The 16272-nt window shown below is 40.1% G+C and overlaps 1 long non-coding RNA gene across 1 annotated transcript in view; it reads right to left on the minus strand.

The window, feature by feature from the left end:
* Positions 1-724: 724 nt before the first annotated feature.
* LOC143876515 (uncharacterized) overlaps positions 725-16272 on the minus strand; it is a 30963-nt gene continuing 15415 nt past the window's right edge. The window contains exon 3 of the long non-coding RNA XR_013250407.1: positions 725-908. This is a non-coding gene — a long non-coding RNA (uncharacterized LOC143876515). The remainder of the gene's footprint in view (positions 909-16272) is intronic.

Raw genomic sequence — 16272 nt, forward strand, 5'->3', positions numbered from 1 at the left:
TAATTCAGCAGCTGACAGTGAAAAAAATCAGATTTCTAAATTCACTGTAGAAATAAGAAATTGAAAATCCAATGATCTGGTAGTTTCCTTCACCCTCTTTGTTCCTCGACCTCTCCCCTCCACTAGGAAGTACCCACTTCCCTCTCTGTCTCCCTCTACATGAGCTTCCGGATCTATTCATTTTGTATTCAAAACTCAATTCCAAATACAAATACAAAATGGGAGGTATCCAAACAGGCCCTTAGTTCATTCATGTCTTTCAAGTTTCTCTGTTTCCGAAAAACTGTGAATTTTACCCAACTGCCCATTACTTAGAAAAAACAAGCCACTTGTTCCAGTGCAAAAAAAATCTATTAGGGGTGCAACTTAGGTTGGTCCTTTTTGTACCGGATCGAGCCATATTCTAACTCTGACTGCCAATAGGGAACCCCTTCCTTCCCACTTTGAATGATATTAATGAAGGCCCTGAAAAAGATAGATTTTATAGAGCAGTGAGGCGGGATTTGAGTTTTTGCTAAAAAAAAGAATTGTATTCAACCCGAATCTGGCCTGATTTTATGGTAGAAGCTCAGCCTGAATACTGAAATTGTTTTGTTTTTCTTCTTCTTTTTTTTTTTTCTTGTTTTCAAATCTATCGTTACTGCCTAAAGAATATTCAGAATTACTTGATGGTACATTTTATATACATCATGTATCAATACCCATATACGAAGTGCCATTTCAAAAAAAAAAAAAATACCCATATATGAAGTCATACAACGATTATGAATAATTTTCAAAAAAAAAATATTTTTTTATATGAAGTCATACGAATGTGTCCCCCATTTGATTTGCCGCTATTACAAGAATCACTTTTGCATTCTTTTTCTCAGGCTAATAATGTTGTAGTTCGCCATGTTGTCTCTTGCCTGCATGGATTCAAGAACTGCTTAGAGATAGGAAATAATGGATGGTGAAAAATGCCCTTCAAACATTCAAACAGGAATATGTCATCACCTACAAAGGCCATATAAATGGTGTAAAAAGGTTTATGAAACGGCAAATATAAAGGTTTCTTCTTCTTCTTCTTCTGCTCTTTTTCTTCTTTTTTTTGAAATGATGAGATTGTATTAGACAGGCAAGCACGTGACTGAGGAAGTCGAGGCAATAAATAGTACAAGAGAACGAGAAGGAACTACAACAAAAATACAATTCAAGGAGGAAAATCTCCTTCCAACAGTGACTTATGTCTGAGGCTGATAGACGCAAACACTAGGGAGCACTTTAGCCGAGGAGATGACTAAAGTAAGAATCTTTGCATAAGATAATGAGGCATTTCTCACTAAGTTCTTGTACGTGCGAGCATTTCTCTCTTTCCAAAGCACCCAAAGAAAAGCCATCAAAGCAAAGCTTCAATAAAATCCTTCCCTTGGGGGACCATGGCGCATAGATCTAGTTATCTAAGAGCTCCGGGATTTGAGCCGGGAAAACCCATAAGATCCCAAACAAGGCCAAAATTTTAGCCCAAGCTTCTCTAGCATACCTGCAATGGATAAACATACAGTCCACTGACTCACCTGCAGCCACACAAAGGGCACAATGGTCGACAATAAGCATATGACAGTGGTGGAGATCTATGGTCTGAATCTGGTACTTGCAAAGTTGCAAGTTGTCCATCCATCCAAATGCCTGCACTCTAGAAGGAGCTGCAATGGACCAAACTTTGGAAAGCTGCGAGGGAGGGGAGGAAGAAGCACGATGGACGTAGAAAGACTTAGCCGAGAACGATCGAGAGGCGTTCAAGATCCAAACTCTTTTATCGCTACCATGCTTCCCAATGTCATGGGACTCTACTAGATGGATGAGATTGGCAACTCTATCAACTTCCCTGTTAAAAAAGTTTCTTCTGAAGGCGATTTTCCAGGAGATTCTATCTTAATACAATCCTGAACATTGACTTCTCCATTCGATGACGGTCTGCATAGGTCAGGGACTTGCACCATAAGAGGCTCCTAAGAACACCATCTATCTTGGTAGATCTTCACTCTACTCCAACATATACTATGTATCTAATGCCTTCTTGAAATTGAATTTTTGCCTCAATATCTCTCCAAATGGTAAGGGCCTTGGGTCTATAAATGTCATCGGATATCCTGCTCAAAAAATAAATGTCACCAGATATCCGATGGCCAAATCTTGAACCTTGATTCAATAACTTTTGTCCACAGATGAGATCTTTCCTCTCCAAATCTCCATAACCACTTGCTGAGAATGCCGTTATTGACCTCTTAGTCTGCGGATCCCCCCCCCCCCCCCCCCCCCCGCTTTTGATTGGCTCATAGCGATGCAGATATCAGGATTTATTTCCTCATTATTTAGTTTTTAGGATTTTATTTCCATATTATTTTTAGGAATTCTTATTTTAGTAGGTTTCTATCTTTTAGGTTGTTTATTTGCCTATATATAGCTTTATTGTTAACTTTATTGTTAGCTTTATTGTTCCTTCTCTTTACAGCTTTATTGTTAACTTTTGATGATTATTGAATAAAGATTATTCTCCCTCTAATTCTGGTTTTCTTCTTTCTTCTAATTCCTTCTCTCTTTAAATTCGTCTATTCTTCTGGTTATTTTCGTCTCTTCTTCCCCTATTCTTCTAATTCTATCCACTTTCGTCTATTTCTCTCCCCTTTCCTTAATTTCTCTTCACAATGCTGCATCACATAGACTTCCTTCCAACTGACCAGATGCATCTTTTTCTTGTCATCAACGCCTCCCCATAAGAAGTTTCTTTGGATCTGCTCAATTCTGTTGATCACACTGATTGGGCATCTGAATAGGGATAATTGGTAAATAAGGATGTTAGCAAACGGTAAGGTTGGCTAACATTGTTACCTGGTGGTCACAGGTTTGAGTCACGAAAACAGACTCTCTGCAAAGCAGGGGTAAGGCTGCGTATATCTAGCCCTCCCCAAACCTCGAAATGGCGGGAGCCTCATGCACTGGGCCGCCCTTGAAGGATGTTAGCCAACACTACTTTGATTAAAGTGATCCTAACCCAAAGAGATACCAAGTTTCATTTCCATGTAGAGAGTCTTCTATCCACCCTTTTCACTATGGGATCCCATGGTATATCTTCTTGGGGCGACCCACTCCAAAGTGAAGACCCAGGAGATCAGCCAGCCTGGTTTTGTCTTAATCATCAAGGTGAATTTCAAGCAATTTAGGTTTTTTGAAGTTAGATCATTGAACTGTTACGACTTCATAGCACCTGAGAATCGACTTGAGATTTAAGGTCTTATCTTTTTCTACCTTAAGATTAAAAAGTCATCGACATATTGGAGATGAGATACTTCCAGCTCCTGGTTCCCTATGTGAAACCTTTTGATCAGACCACTACTTCTTACTTTACTTGACATTCTACTTAGTGCTTCTGCTTCCACCCAAAGGTTTCTTTTTATGCCATGCAAGTATTTGATCTATACAAAAAATCAATTAATGCAAGTAATTTTCTTTGGGGTGATTGAAACACGAATATCAAACTCAAAGTAGTAATTACAGGGAAATCAATCTTTTGGCTGTTTAATGACTTCATGTGAACTAGCCAAGAAAAATCCAGACCACATGGAACAAAACCATATAGCAACCTCGTGGCCTGAAACCGTGCTCTCTTCAATCAGTAGATATACTATTGCTTATAAGACTCTACAAAAACACAATGCCAAACAAGAAATAATTCATAAACATGATTCTTGAGCTACGGCTATGCTCAGCAAGATTGCAGAAAGCATGTAGATAGATCAGTCATTTTGTCGCTCCAAAATAAATGAAACTGAAAGAAAAAGGACTCCTCATAGAAGGGAACTAGACTGGAGCTGCTTTTGCCACCCACTGTTTTCTATATGCACTTCATTTATATGTCTCCACGTTGAAATGTCACCATCTAGAGCATAAAAACAGGAAAACGAATGTTAATAGGAAAAACAGGAGGGGTTGAGCATCTCGTTCAATTGGTTGGGCTTATGTTCTTCAAGCGATCCCAACTTACCTACCAAGAAAAGAATGGGAAAAAAGGAGTTCCAACAGCATCTCCCAAAAAATAGATCAAAATATTATGACACTTCAATATTGATGTTATACAGTTACGTCAAATGGATGCTGCATCCATGTCTTGTTTGAGTAAGCTGGGATCGACTCCATGACTTAACACAACCTTTACATCCTCATTGCTAAAGAAAGAGGATTGAACACATCTTACACTTGTCATCTGTCTCCGTCAAAGCCAGACCATATTGTCCATAAGTTGATTCGCATACATTGAAGCCTCAGTCGGTTACGTTCTCTTCAATAGCATGACTTCTTGCATAATCCAATCCTTACTTTGGTGCCACTTTCCTCCCACGGCCACTAGGCACTAAGCATCCAAGTTATCCTTAGAAGAATTACCTCACATTCACTTCCATATCCATGTCAACGAGAATCAACCACACTGCCCCTTATTGACCGTCACTTGCATACAAGCTACCCCTAAACATGCACTCATATTTCCCTTATCTAGTGATTGTACCCACAAGACCAACACTTCATTGCCAGCAGGTCTTCATATCCATCTCCTGCTGAAACACCCAGCAACTTCATTTCTTCTGAAAGGATGGAGAAAAACACGGCCATTACCATCTGCAGATGTTACTGCTTTGGAGAAATCACCATGCCTCTTGAGTGGCTGGCAAGCCTCAAACCGCAAAACATACCATCCATTTTTGGGGCTTCAGCTTTCCATTTCAATAAGAGTCTGGCCACCAACTACCAAAGTGCTTTCTCTTATTTCTGTTTTACATTGGGGACTGAATGTTGATAAGACCACTGCCAACTAATGATCCGACTCACATCGTAGAATCATAAGTCCATCAGAAGAGGGGCAGTTTTTTCCTCTGTTTTAATCAAGTAAAGCCAACTACGTTAAAGAGACTAGAGACTGACTAGAGACGGATGAGGAACAAACTCAAACTACAAGAGCCAAATCTTTTAAGCTTGAAGAGGTTATGACTAGAAGTCTAGAACAAGGGCTACCATGGAAACTCCTAACACATTGAAAATGGAGCTACACCAAATTTTACAAAGTAAACAACATTTGAGGCATTCACTGATCTACAGTAATTCCTACTAGCTGAGCCAGTAATAGTTCACAGACAAATAAATTGGCTGACTCCCAAGCCTTCCGATGTAATCTTTTCACTTTATCCTCAGTGGTATTATGAAGCTTCTTTTAGTTTATGGTTTACACAAAGATGCTGTTTAACCTCCGACGCTATGCAGCAGAAATGGTTCGTCGCTCATATCACAGCCGCACAATTATATGCGCGGTCCTGATTTAAGTGGGTTAAAACCCAGTCTTTAGGTAACCGGTAAGCCTCTTCTACCCTTCTCCGATTTTTTTCCGATTGTTTACGACGAAAATCCCCTGAAATAAGGCGCCCAGAATTTTCTTCTTTGCGAGCATCTCTCTTGTCTACTTCGCAGGTTTTTTCAATTGTCTAACTTCTTTGAATGGGGAGTTGGGTCTTCCATGGGTTCTCTCTCTATGCACAAATGAATGGGTAGCTGGGTCTTCCACGGGTTCTCTCTCCCTCTTTATGAAAAAAATGAATGGGGAGATGGGCCGTCCATGGTCTCTCTCTCTCTCTCTCTCTCTCTCTCTCTCTCTCTCTCTCTCTCTCTCTCTCTCTCTCTCTCTCTCTAGATATTTCCTTTTCCTCATTTCGTGTCAACCAAACTACCATTTTCTAAATTCTTTATTTTTTCTTTTAGTTTTCTTTTCATTTTAGTGAACCCGCCGAGGATGAAACCATAGATGTGATGGACATTCAATATATACCACCTTCTTTCCCATTTTCCTCCTCCAGATCTCTGGCTGAGAAGCTTGCTGTTCTCTCTGTTTCGCCACTTATTTACCAGTTGTCACAGCAGTCCTTCACCCCGTGTTATTATCCTCTTATGCATCGAATTGCAGCTTCCACTCCTCTTCAATCTTTCCCTTCGTCGCAAAATCTTTTCCCCAAATCCAACCTCTAATTTCCTCACCTGAACTCTCTCTTGTGGTTCGAACAGTCCCTTTGCCAATCAGTGTTGCATTTATTTCTCTAGCATCTCTTTGACACTTCTCGACCAAGAGGTCGTTACAAGGTCAAAACTTGCACGATCAAGCTAGGGATTCCAATACATCTTTACTTCATTCAACCCAACCCAATTTCTATCATATTTATATAACGCTAATTTGCCTATACAGGTCCCCATCTTTATCACCCTTAGCTCCATACCCTACAACAAAACTCAATTAAACATAACAACCCCTATCTTTCTTGGCATAGATAAGTATTTTACAACGAATTTGTGATTTGTTTGACATGATAAAATACCTACATATGTCCAAGAAAGCTAGGGGTTGTGGCTTGAGTGTGTGGATGTATGGGTGGTATGGGACTGAGTGTGATGAAGATGGGGCTGGTAAAAGCAAATAAGTGTAGAAAGTATTAAAATATTAAAGCAGGTTTCCAAGAATGAAATAAAGGTGAAGGGAAACCCGTACCTTGATCGTGCAAGGCATCGTCCCTGGTCTTCTCCGTGAAGGAGTTACAAAGAGATGCTAAAGAAATAGCTACAACAACGATTGGAAAAGGGACCCTTCGGCAACAAGAAAAAATTTCCAGATAGGGAAATTAGAGTGAGATCAGGGGAAAGGATAGGCATAAAAGACAAGGAGACAGAGGGAAAATATTGGCCTAATGATCAAAGTTCTGAGCATGGTCATTAGGTAGTTACGGGATAATCCATCCAGCCCATAGATTACCTAAGAATCTGAGTTCCAAGCAAGGCATAGAGTTCGTTACAATATTTTATGAAGCCCATCAATTACCTGAGGATCTGAATTGATAGTGAGGCTTATAGGTAGTAATGAAATATTTTACCTAGCCCATGGATCATATCGAGTATCTGAGTTATAAAGAAGGTCGATACATCGTTACGCGATAGTTCACTCATCTCATCGATTACTTGAGGATCGTAATTCTTAGTAAGCTTATCAAAGACATGAAGATCGTTGTGAATGATTTAGACCGATTCATCTAATCTGATTTATATAAGTCGAGGAAATCGCCCGACGATTGGCTTTGGACGAAGGAGGTTAGTTTCAGTTGAGAAAATTTACCTTGATTAGCTTGACCATCCTTAACCGATAAAAGAGTTAGCAAAATAAGGAGAAATTGGTGAGAATAAACACTCTAAAACCTATTAAAAGGGTTGCAATTTCCCACATGGCAAAAGCCCGGGCTTAGGTATCGCGGCAACTCCTCAGTGTGTTGGGTCTACGTACTCAGCCTAAAGAAGTTGGATCGGCAATCGAATACCTAAGGATTTCAGTCATGAGCATAGCCGATAGGTCGTTACGGGATATTTCACCCAGCCCATCGATTACGTAAGTATCTGAATTCTAGAGCCAACAAGTCGTGACGGGATATTTTACCTAATCCATCAATTGGCTGAGAATCTGAGCCATGAGTAAGTCTGACGGGTTATTAAAAAATATTTCACCAAGCCCATCGATTACGGGAAGATAAAAAATTATGAGTAACGGCGATAGGTCCCTGTGAGATAATTACTCGAAGACCTTCTGAAATAATCTAGACCGATCGATCTTATTTCATAGATAAGAGTCTAGAACATTTTCCAATGATCGCCCTACCACTGCCCTATCTCTAGCTCCTAGTTTCCAAATGCTGGATCTTACAACCGCTTCCTTTCTCTCCACCGTTCCTCATCTCTATCCTCTCCTGATATTTGTTTCAATCGGTGCTACAATAACTTCTCACCTCCTTTCCCATTTTCCTCCTCTAGATCTCTAGCTGAGAAGCTTGTTGTTCTCTCCGTTTCGCCACTTATTTATCAATTGTCACAGCAGTTCTTCACCTCTCAATCAAAGAGCGGATAAAGAATGCAGGCAGACCAATTTTACTATACTCTTATGCATCGAATTGCAGCCTCCACTTCTCCTCAATCTTTCCCTTTGTCGCATAATCTTTTCCCAAATCCAACCCCTAATTTCCTCACCTGAACTCTCTCTTGTGGCTGGAACAGTCCATTTGTCAATCAGTGCTGCATTTATTTCTCTAGCATCTCTTGGACACTCCTCGACCAAGAAGTCGTTACATAGTCAAAACTTGCACGATCAAGTTAGGGGTTCTATCTTTACTTCATTTAAGCCAACCCAATTTTTATCAAATTTATATAACACAAATTTGCCTATACCGGTCCCCATCTTTATCACCCTTAGCTCCATACCCTACAACAAACATCTATTAAACATACAAATCAAAACCCCTACCTTTCTTGGAATAGATAAGTATTTTACAATGAATTTGTGATTTGTTTGACAGGATAAAATACCTACATATGTCCAAGAAAGGTAAGGGGCTGTGGCTTGAGTGTGTGGATATATGGAGAGTAAGGGCCCGAGGGCGATGAAGATGGGGCTGGTAAAAGCAAATAAGTGTAGAAAGTATCAAATATGAAAGTAGGTTTCCAAGAATGAAATAAAGGCGCATGGAAACCCGTACCATGATCGTGCAAGGCATCGTCCCAGGTCTTCTTTGTGAAAGAGTTTCAAAGAGATGCTAAAGAAATAGCTACAACAACGATTGGAAAAGGGACCATTCGGCAACAAGAGAAAATTTTCAGATAGGGAAATTAGAGTGAGATTAGAGGAAAAGATTGGCATAAAAGACAAGGAGACAGAGGGGTAATATTGGGCTAATGATCAAAGTTCTGAGCAAGGTCTTTAGGTAGTTACGGGATATTTAATCCAGCCCATAGATTACCTAAGAATCTGAGTTCCAAGCAAGGCATATAGTTCGTTACTAGATATTTTATCAAGCCCATCAATTACATGAGGATCTGAATTGTTAGTGAAGCTTGTAGGTAGTAATGAAAATTTTTACCTAGCCCATGGATAACATTGAGTATATGAGTTATAAAGAAGCTCGATAGGTCGTTACGGGATATTTCACCCAGCCCATCGATTACCTAAGTATCTGAATTCTAGGGCCAATAAGTCGTTACGGGATATTTCACCTAACCCATCGAGTGGCTTAGTATCTGAGCTATGAGTAAGTCTGACGGGTCATTAAAAAATAATTCACAAAGCCCATCGATTACGAGAGGATCAAAAATTATGAGTAAGGGCGATAGGTTCCTATGAGATAACTAGTCGAAGACCTTCTGAAATAATCTAGACCGATCGATCTTATTTCATAGATAAGAGTCTAGAACATTTTCCAACGATCGGCCTACCACTGCCCTATCTCTAGCTCCTAGATTCCCAACGCTGGACCTTACAACCGCCTCCATTCTCTCCACCGTTCCTCATCTCAATCCTCTCCTCATATTTGTTTCAATCAGTGCTATAATAACTTCTCACCACCTTTCCGATTTTCCTCCTCCAGATCCCAGGCTGAGAAGCTCGTTGTTCTCTCTGTTTCGCCACTTATTTACCAGTTGTCACAGCAGTCATTCACCCCATTTTATTATCCTCTTATGCATCAAATTGCAGCCTCCACTTCTCCTCAAAAGTTCCCTTTGTCGCATAATATTTTCCCTTAATTTCCTCACCTAAACACTCTCTTGTGGCTGGAACAGTCCCTTTATCAATCAGTGCTGTATTTATTTCTCTAGCATCTCTAGGACACTCCTCGGCCAAGAGGTCGTTACATGGTCAAAACTTGCACGATCAAGCTAGGGGTTCCAATACATCTTTACTTCATTCGAGTCAACCCAATTTCTATCAAATTTATATAACACTAATTTGCCTATACCGGTCCCCATCTTTATCACCCTTAGCTCCATACCCTACAACAGACATTTATTAAACATACCTTTCTTGGCATAGATAAGTAATTTACAATGAATTTCTGATTTGTTTGACAGGATAAAATACCTACATTGGTCCAAGAAAGCTAAAGGGTTGTGGTTTGAGTGTGTAGATGTATGGAGTAAGGGACTGATGGTGATAAAGATGGGGCTGGTAAAAACAAATAAGTGTAGAAAGTATCAAAATATGAAAGCAGGTTTCCATGAATTAAATAAAGGTGAAGGGAAACCCGTACCTTGATCGTGCAAGGCATCGTCCCTGGTCTTCTTCGTGAAGGAGTGTCAAAGAGATGCTAAAGAAATAGCTACAACAACGATTGGAAAAGGGACCCTTCGACAACAAGAGAAAATTTTCAGATGGGAAATTAGAGTGAGATTAGGGGAAAAGATAGGCATAAAAGACAAAGAGACAGACGGAAAATATTGGGCTAATGATCAACGTTCTGAGCAAGGTCATTAGGTAGTTACGGGATATTCCATCCAGCCCATAGATTACCTAAGAATCTGAGTTCCAACCAAGGCATATAGTTCGTTACTAAATATTTTATCAAGCCCATCAATTACCTGAGGATCTGAATTGTTAGTGAGGCTTATAGGTAGTAATGAAATATTTTATATAGCCCATGGATCACATTGAGTATATGAGTTATAAGGAAGGTCGATAGGTCGTTACGCGATATTTCACACATCTCATCGATTACTTGAGGATCGTAATTCTTAGTAAGCAGATCAAAGACATGAAGATCGCTGTGAATGAGATAGACCGATTCATCTGATTAGATTGATATGAGTCGAGGAAATCGCCCGGCGATTGGTTTTGGACGAAGGAGGTTAGTTTTAGTTGAGAAAATTTACCTTAATTGGCTTGACCATCCTCAAGCTACAAATGATTAAGCTAAATAAGGAGACATTGGTCACAATAAACACTTTAAAACTACTTAAAAGGGTTGGAATTTCCCCCATTGTAAAAGGCCGGGCTTAGGCATCGTGGCGACTCCTTAGTGTGCTGGGTCCACGTGCTTAGCCTAAAGAAGTTGGATGGGGCAGTCGAATACCTAAGGATTTGAGTCACAAGCATAGCCGATAGGTCGTTTCGGGATATTTCACCCAGCCCATTGATTACCTTAGTATCTGAATTCTAGGGCCAATAAGTCGTTACGGGATATTTCTCCTAACCCATCAATTGGCTGAGTATCTGAGCTATGAGTAAGTCTGACAGGTCATTAAAAAACATTTCACCAAGCCCATCGATTACGGGCTATGTTGCATGGATTCGGATTCGGGTGTCAGAATCCGACACGGATTCTAGGTGTCGGATTCGGCTAACCTAAAAATCAAGGATTCAGATTCGGCATTTTTATTAAATTAATTAAAAAATAAAAATAAAAATTTAAAAATGAAACATTTGAAAAAAGTACCAGATTTTGTTAATTCCACCAGAGTATGAAGCATATGAAAAACTACCTCTCTCTCATGGTGGAATTACCAAAATCCTACCCACTAGTAAATGAGAATATTCTGTGGAATTTATGCCCGTAAAGGCCATGTCTGTCAAGAAGTACAAGTACAGTGGGCCCACTTAATAGGATGATCAAAATTGCTAATTTATTGGGCTACAACGTAACTAGGTTATATCTCTCAAAAAAGAACAGTGGGTCTGCTTAATAGGATTAGGGCTGCAACTCGGGTCGGGCGGGTCGGGTTTTGGAGAACCCAACCCTACCCGAGAAATATCTCGGGTCGGGTCGGGTCGGGTTTTTTCACATTGACGCAATTTTTTAAGGAAAATTCTTATTTGGCAAGGCAACTCAACTCATAGAAGTAGAAATTACACTCACATTACACTTGAATCAAACAATGATGTAATTACACTCACATTACACTTGAATCAAACAATGTTGTAATAAAAAATGTTGTAATTACAATCAAACAATGCTGAATCAAACACTTGAATCAACTCTACTCATAGAAGCAGAAATTACACTCACATACAATAACAGTGGGTGCGTGGGTTTTCACTTTTAACTTTTAACTAACAATAGAAAAAAATGTACATACTATAACTTATGTAACTCGGGTCGGGTCGGGTCGGGCCCCTTCAAACCCGGCTCGACCCGAGATTCATGCGGGCTTTTGAATGCTCAACCCGGCTCGACCCGAAACCCATGAAACCTGAACCCAACCCAGGCTATTTTTGGGTCGGGTCGATGCGGGTCGGGTAAAACCCGGCTCGAGTTGCAGCCCTAAATAGGATGATCCAAACTGCTCCTTTGTTTGGCCAAAATATAACTCCGATCTATTGAGGTTTCCACAATGTATGGATCCTCTACAGACCGGAGGTATAGGATCATCACATGAAAATGATTTTCAAGCTACAACCTCCATATGTTGTGGCCCAACAAATGAACCGTTTGGATCATCTTATGAAGTGCATGGTTTTAAATTTCGGCCGAAACGTTTCGTTTCGGCCGAAATATTTCGGTTTCGGTGGAAACCGAAACGAAATTCACTGTGAGTCGGAAAAGTACCAAACTTCGCCGAAACGTTTCGGAAATTTCGGCCGAAACGTTTCGTTTCGGTCAAATTTCGGTGAAATTTCGGAAATTTCGGTGAAGTTTCGGAAATTTCGGTGAAACGTTTCGGTGAAGTACAAAATTTCGGTGAAATTTCGGAAATTTCGGTGAAACGTTTCGGAAATTTCCAAAATTTCACCGAAATTTCGGTGAAATTTTTACAAGATTTCGTCCGAAATTTCGTTCCGAAACCGAAACGTTTCGGTTTCGGTGATGACCGAAACCGAAACCGAAACTGAGATTTAAAACCTTGATGAAGTGGGCCCCAATACTTTTTGATAAATACTAGACTTTACAGCCACACACCATATAAATAGTATTTGTCCCTCTTTTTTTACTTCGGACAGCCCCCTCTTGTGTATTTAAGACTAGTCTTTTATACTATAGAGGGCTGTCCAAGGTAAAAAAAACAGGATGAATATATCATTTTCCCATATAGAATGCATTAAATGCACCATACAATCTCAGCACGTTGCCCTCTCTATGGAATAGTCAAAGAGCTGGCAGACGTGTCCTGGGTTGAAGTTGCCAGACCTGTCTTGAGAAAAAAAGAATAGTCAAACATATAAAATATTGTGGGTCTGTCTGCCAGCGCTGTCTGATTTGCATTTAATATCTAGGGATTTTTTCCCCAAGAATCCTTTTTGGTGTATATCTTGGGGAAAAAATCGCAAAACATATAATATCTAGGGATTCGTATTCATAAACGTTGGCAGACGTGTCGGAATCGCATTAAATTCAAAGTCTGTGGAGAAACGTTTCGACACGCATCTTGCCGAATCCAACGCGTATCCGAGTCCGAATCCGTGTCGAGACGTGTCGACACGCGATTCGGCACAGTAAGGAGAAGAATCCGTGCAACACAGATTACGGGAGGATAAAAAATTATGAGTAAGGGCGATAGGTCCCTATGAGATAATTACTCGAAGACCTTCTGAAATAATCTAGACAGATATATCTTATTTCATAGATAAGATTTTAGAACATTTTCCAATGATCGGCCTACCACTGCCCTATCTCTAGCTCCTAGTTTCCCAATGCTGGATCTTACAACCGCCTCCTTTCTCCACACCGTTCCTCATCTCAATCCTCTCCTCATATTTGTTTCAATCGGTGCTACAATAACTTCTCATCTCCATTCCCATTTTCCTCCTCCAGATCCCTAGCTGAGAAGCTTGCTGTTCTCTCTGTTTCGCCACTTAATTACCAGTTGTCACAGCAGTCCTTCACCCCATTTTATTATCCTCTTATGCATCGAATTGCAATCTCCACTTCACCTCAATCTTTTCCATTGTCGCATAATCTTTTCCCTTAATTTCCCCACCTGAACTTTGTCTTGTGGTTGGGACATTCCCTTTGCCAATCAGTGCTGCATATATTTCACTAGCATCTCTTGGACACACCTCGACCAAGAGGTCGTTACATGGTCAAAACTTGCACGATCAAGCTAGGGGTACCAATACATCTTTACTTCATTCAAGCCAACCCAAATTCTATCAAATTTATATAACACTAATTTGCCTACATTGGTCCCCAACTTTATCACCCTTAGCTCCATACCCTACAACAATCATCAATTAAACATACAAATCACAACCCCTACCTTTCTTGGCAAAGAAAAGTATTTTCCAATGAATTTGTGATTTGTTTGACAGGATAAAATACCTACATATGTCCAAGAAAACTAAGGGGTTGTAGCTTGAGTGTGTGGATGTATGGAGAGTAAGGGACTGAGTGTGATGAAGATGGGGCCGGTAAAAGCAAATAAGTGTAGAAAATATCAAATATGAAAGTAGGTTTCCAAGAATGAAACAAAGATGAAGGGAAACCCGTACCTTGATCGTGCAAGGCTTTGACCCTGGCCTTCTTCGTGAAGGAGTCTCAAAGAGATGCTAAAGAAATAGCTACAACAACGATTGGAAAAGGAACGCTTCGGCAACAAGAGAAAATTTTCAGATAGGTAAATTAGAGTGAGATTAGTAGAAAAGATATGCATAAAAGACAAGGCGACAGAGGGGAAATATTGGGCTAATGATCAAATTTCTGAGCAAGGTCATTAGGTAATTACGGGATATTCCATCTAGCCCATAGATTACCTAAGAATCTGAGTTCCAAGCAAGGCATATAGTTCGTTACAACATTTTATCAAGCCCATCAATTACCCGAGGATCTGAATTGTTAGTGAGGATTATAGGTAGTAATGAAATATTTTACCTAGCCCATGGATCACATTGAGTAGATGAGTTATAAGGAAGGTCGAAAGGTCGTTACGTGATATTTCACTCATCTCAACGATTACTTGAGGATCGTAATTCTTAGTAAGCTTATCAAAGACATGAAGATCGTTGTGAATAATTTAGACCGATTCATGTGATTTGATTGATATGAGTCGAGGAAATCACCCGCGATTGGTTTTGGACGAAGGAGGTTAGTTTTAGTTGAGAAAATTTACCTTGATTAGCATGACCACTGTTAAGCAATAAAAGAGTAAGCTAAAGAAGGAGAAATTGGTGAGAATAAACACTCTAAAACTACTTAAAAGGGTTGGAATTTCTCCCATGGTAAAAGGCCGGGCTTAGGTATCGTAGTGACTCCTCAGTGTGTTGGGTCCATGTGCTAAGCCTAAAAAAGTTGGATGGGCAATCGAATACCTAAGAATTTGAGTCATGAGCATAGCCGATAGGGCGTTACGGGATATTTCACCGAGCCCATCGATTACCTAAGCATCTGAATTCTAGGGCCGATAAGTCGTTACGGGATATTTCACCTCACCCATTGATTCGCTGAGAATCTGAGCTATGAGTAATTCTGACGGGTCATTAAAAAATAATTCACCAAGCCCATCGATTACGGGAGGATCGAAAATTATGAGTAAGGGCGATAGGTCCCTATGAGATAATTAGTCGGAGACCAACTGAAATAATCTAGACCGATCGATCTTGTGTCATAGATAAGAGTAGAACATTTTTCAATGATCGGCCTACCACCGCCCTATCTCTAGCTCCTTGTTTCCCAATGCTGGATATTACAACCGCCTCCTTTCTCTCCACTGTTCCTCATCTCAATCCTCTCCTCATATTTGTTTCAATCGGTGCTACAATAACTTCTCACCTCCTTTCCCATTTTCCTCCTCCAGATCCCTGGCTGAGAAGCTTGTTGTTCTCTCTGTTTCGCCACTTATTTACCAGTTGTCACAGCAGTCCTTCACCCCATTTTATTATCCTCTTATGCATCGGATTGCAGCCTCCACTTCTCCTCAATCTTTCCCATTGTCGCATAATCTTTTCCCCAAATCCAACCCCTAATTTCCTCACATGAACTCTCTTGTGGCTGGAACAGTCCCTTTGCCAAACAGTGCTGCATTTATTTCTCTAGCATCGCCGGGACACTCCTCGACCAAGACGTCGTTATATAGTCAAAACTTGCACGATCAAGCTAGGGGTTCCAAATACATCTTTACTTCATTCAAGCCAACCCAATTTCTATCAAATTTATATAACACCAATTTGCCTATACCGGTCCCCATCTTTATCACCCTTAGCTCCATACCCTACAAAAAACATCTATTAAACAAACAAATCAATACCCCTACCTTTCTTGGCATAGATAAGTATTTTACAATGAATTTTTGATTTGTTTGACAGGAGAAAATACCTACATATGTCCAAGAAAGCTAAGGGGTTGTGGCTTGAGTGTGTGGATGTATGGAGAGTAAGGGACTGAGTGTGATAAAGATGGGGCTGGTAAAAGTAAATGTGTAGAAAGTATCAAATATGAAAGTAGGTTTCTAGGAATAAAATCAAGG

Source organism: Tasmannia lanceolata, unplaced genomic scaffold (genome assembly GCF_043159265.1).
Source record: "Tasmannia lanceolata isolate RefF3 unplaced genomic scaffold, GAP_Taslan_0.1 ptg000005l, whole genome shotgun sequence".
NCBI classification, from domain to species: Eukaryota; Viridiplantae; Streptophyta; class Magnoliopsida; order Canellales; family Winteraceae; genus Tasmannia; species Tasmannia lanceolata.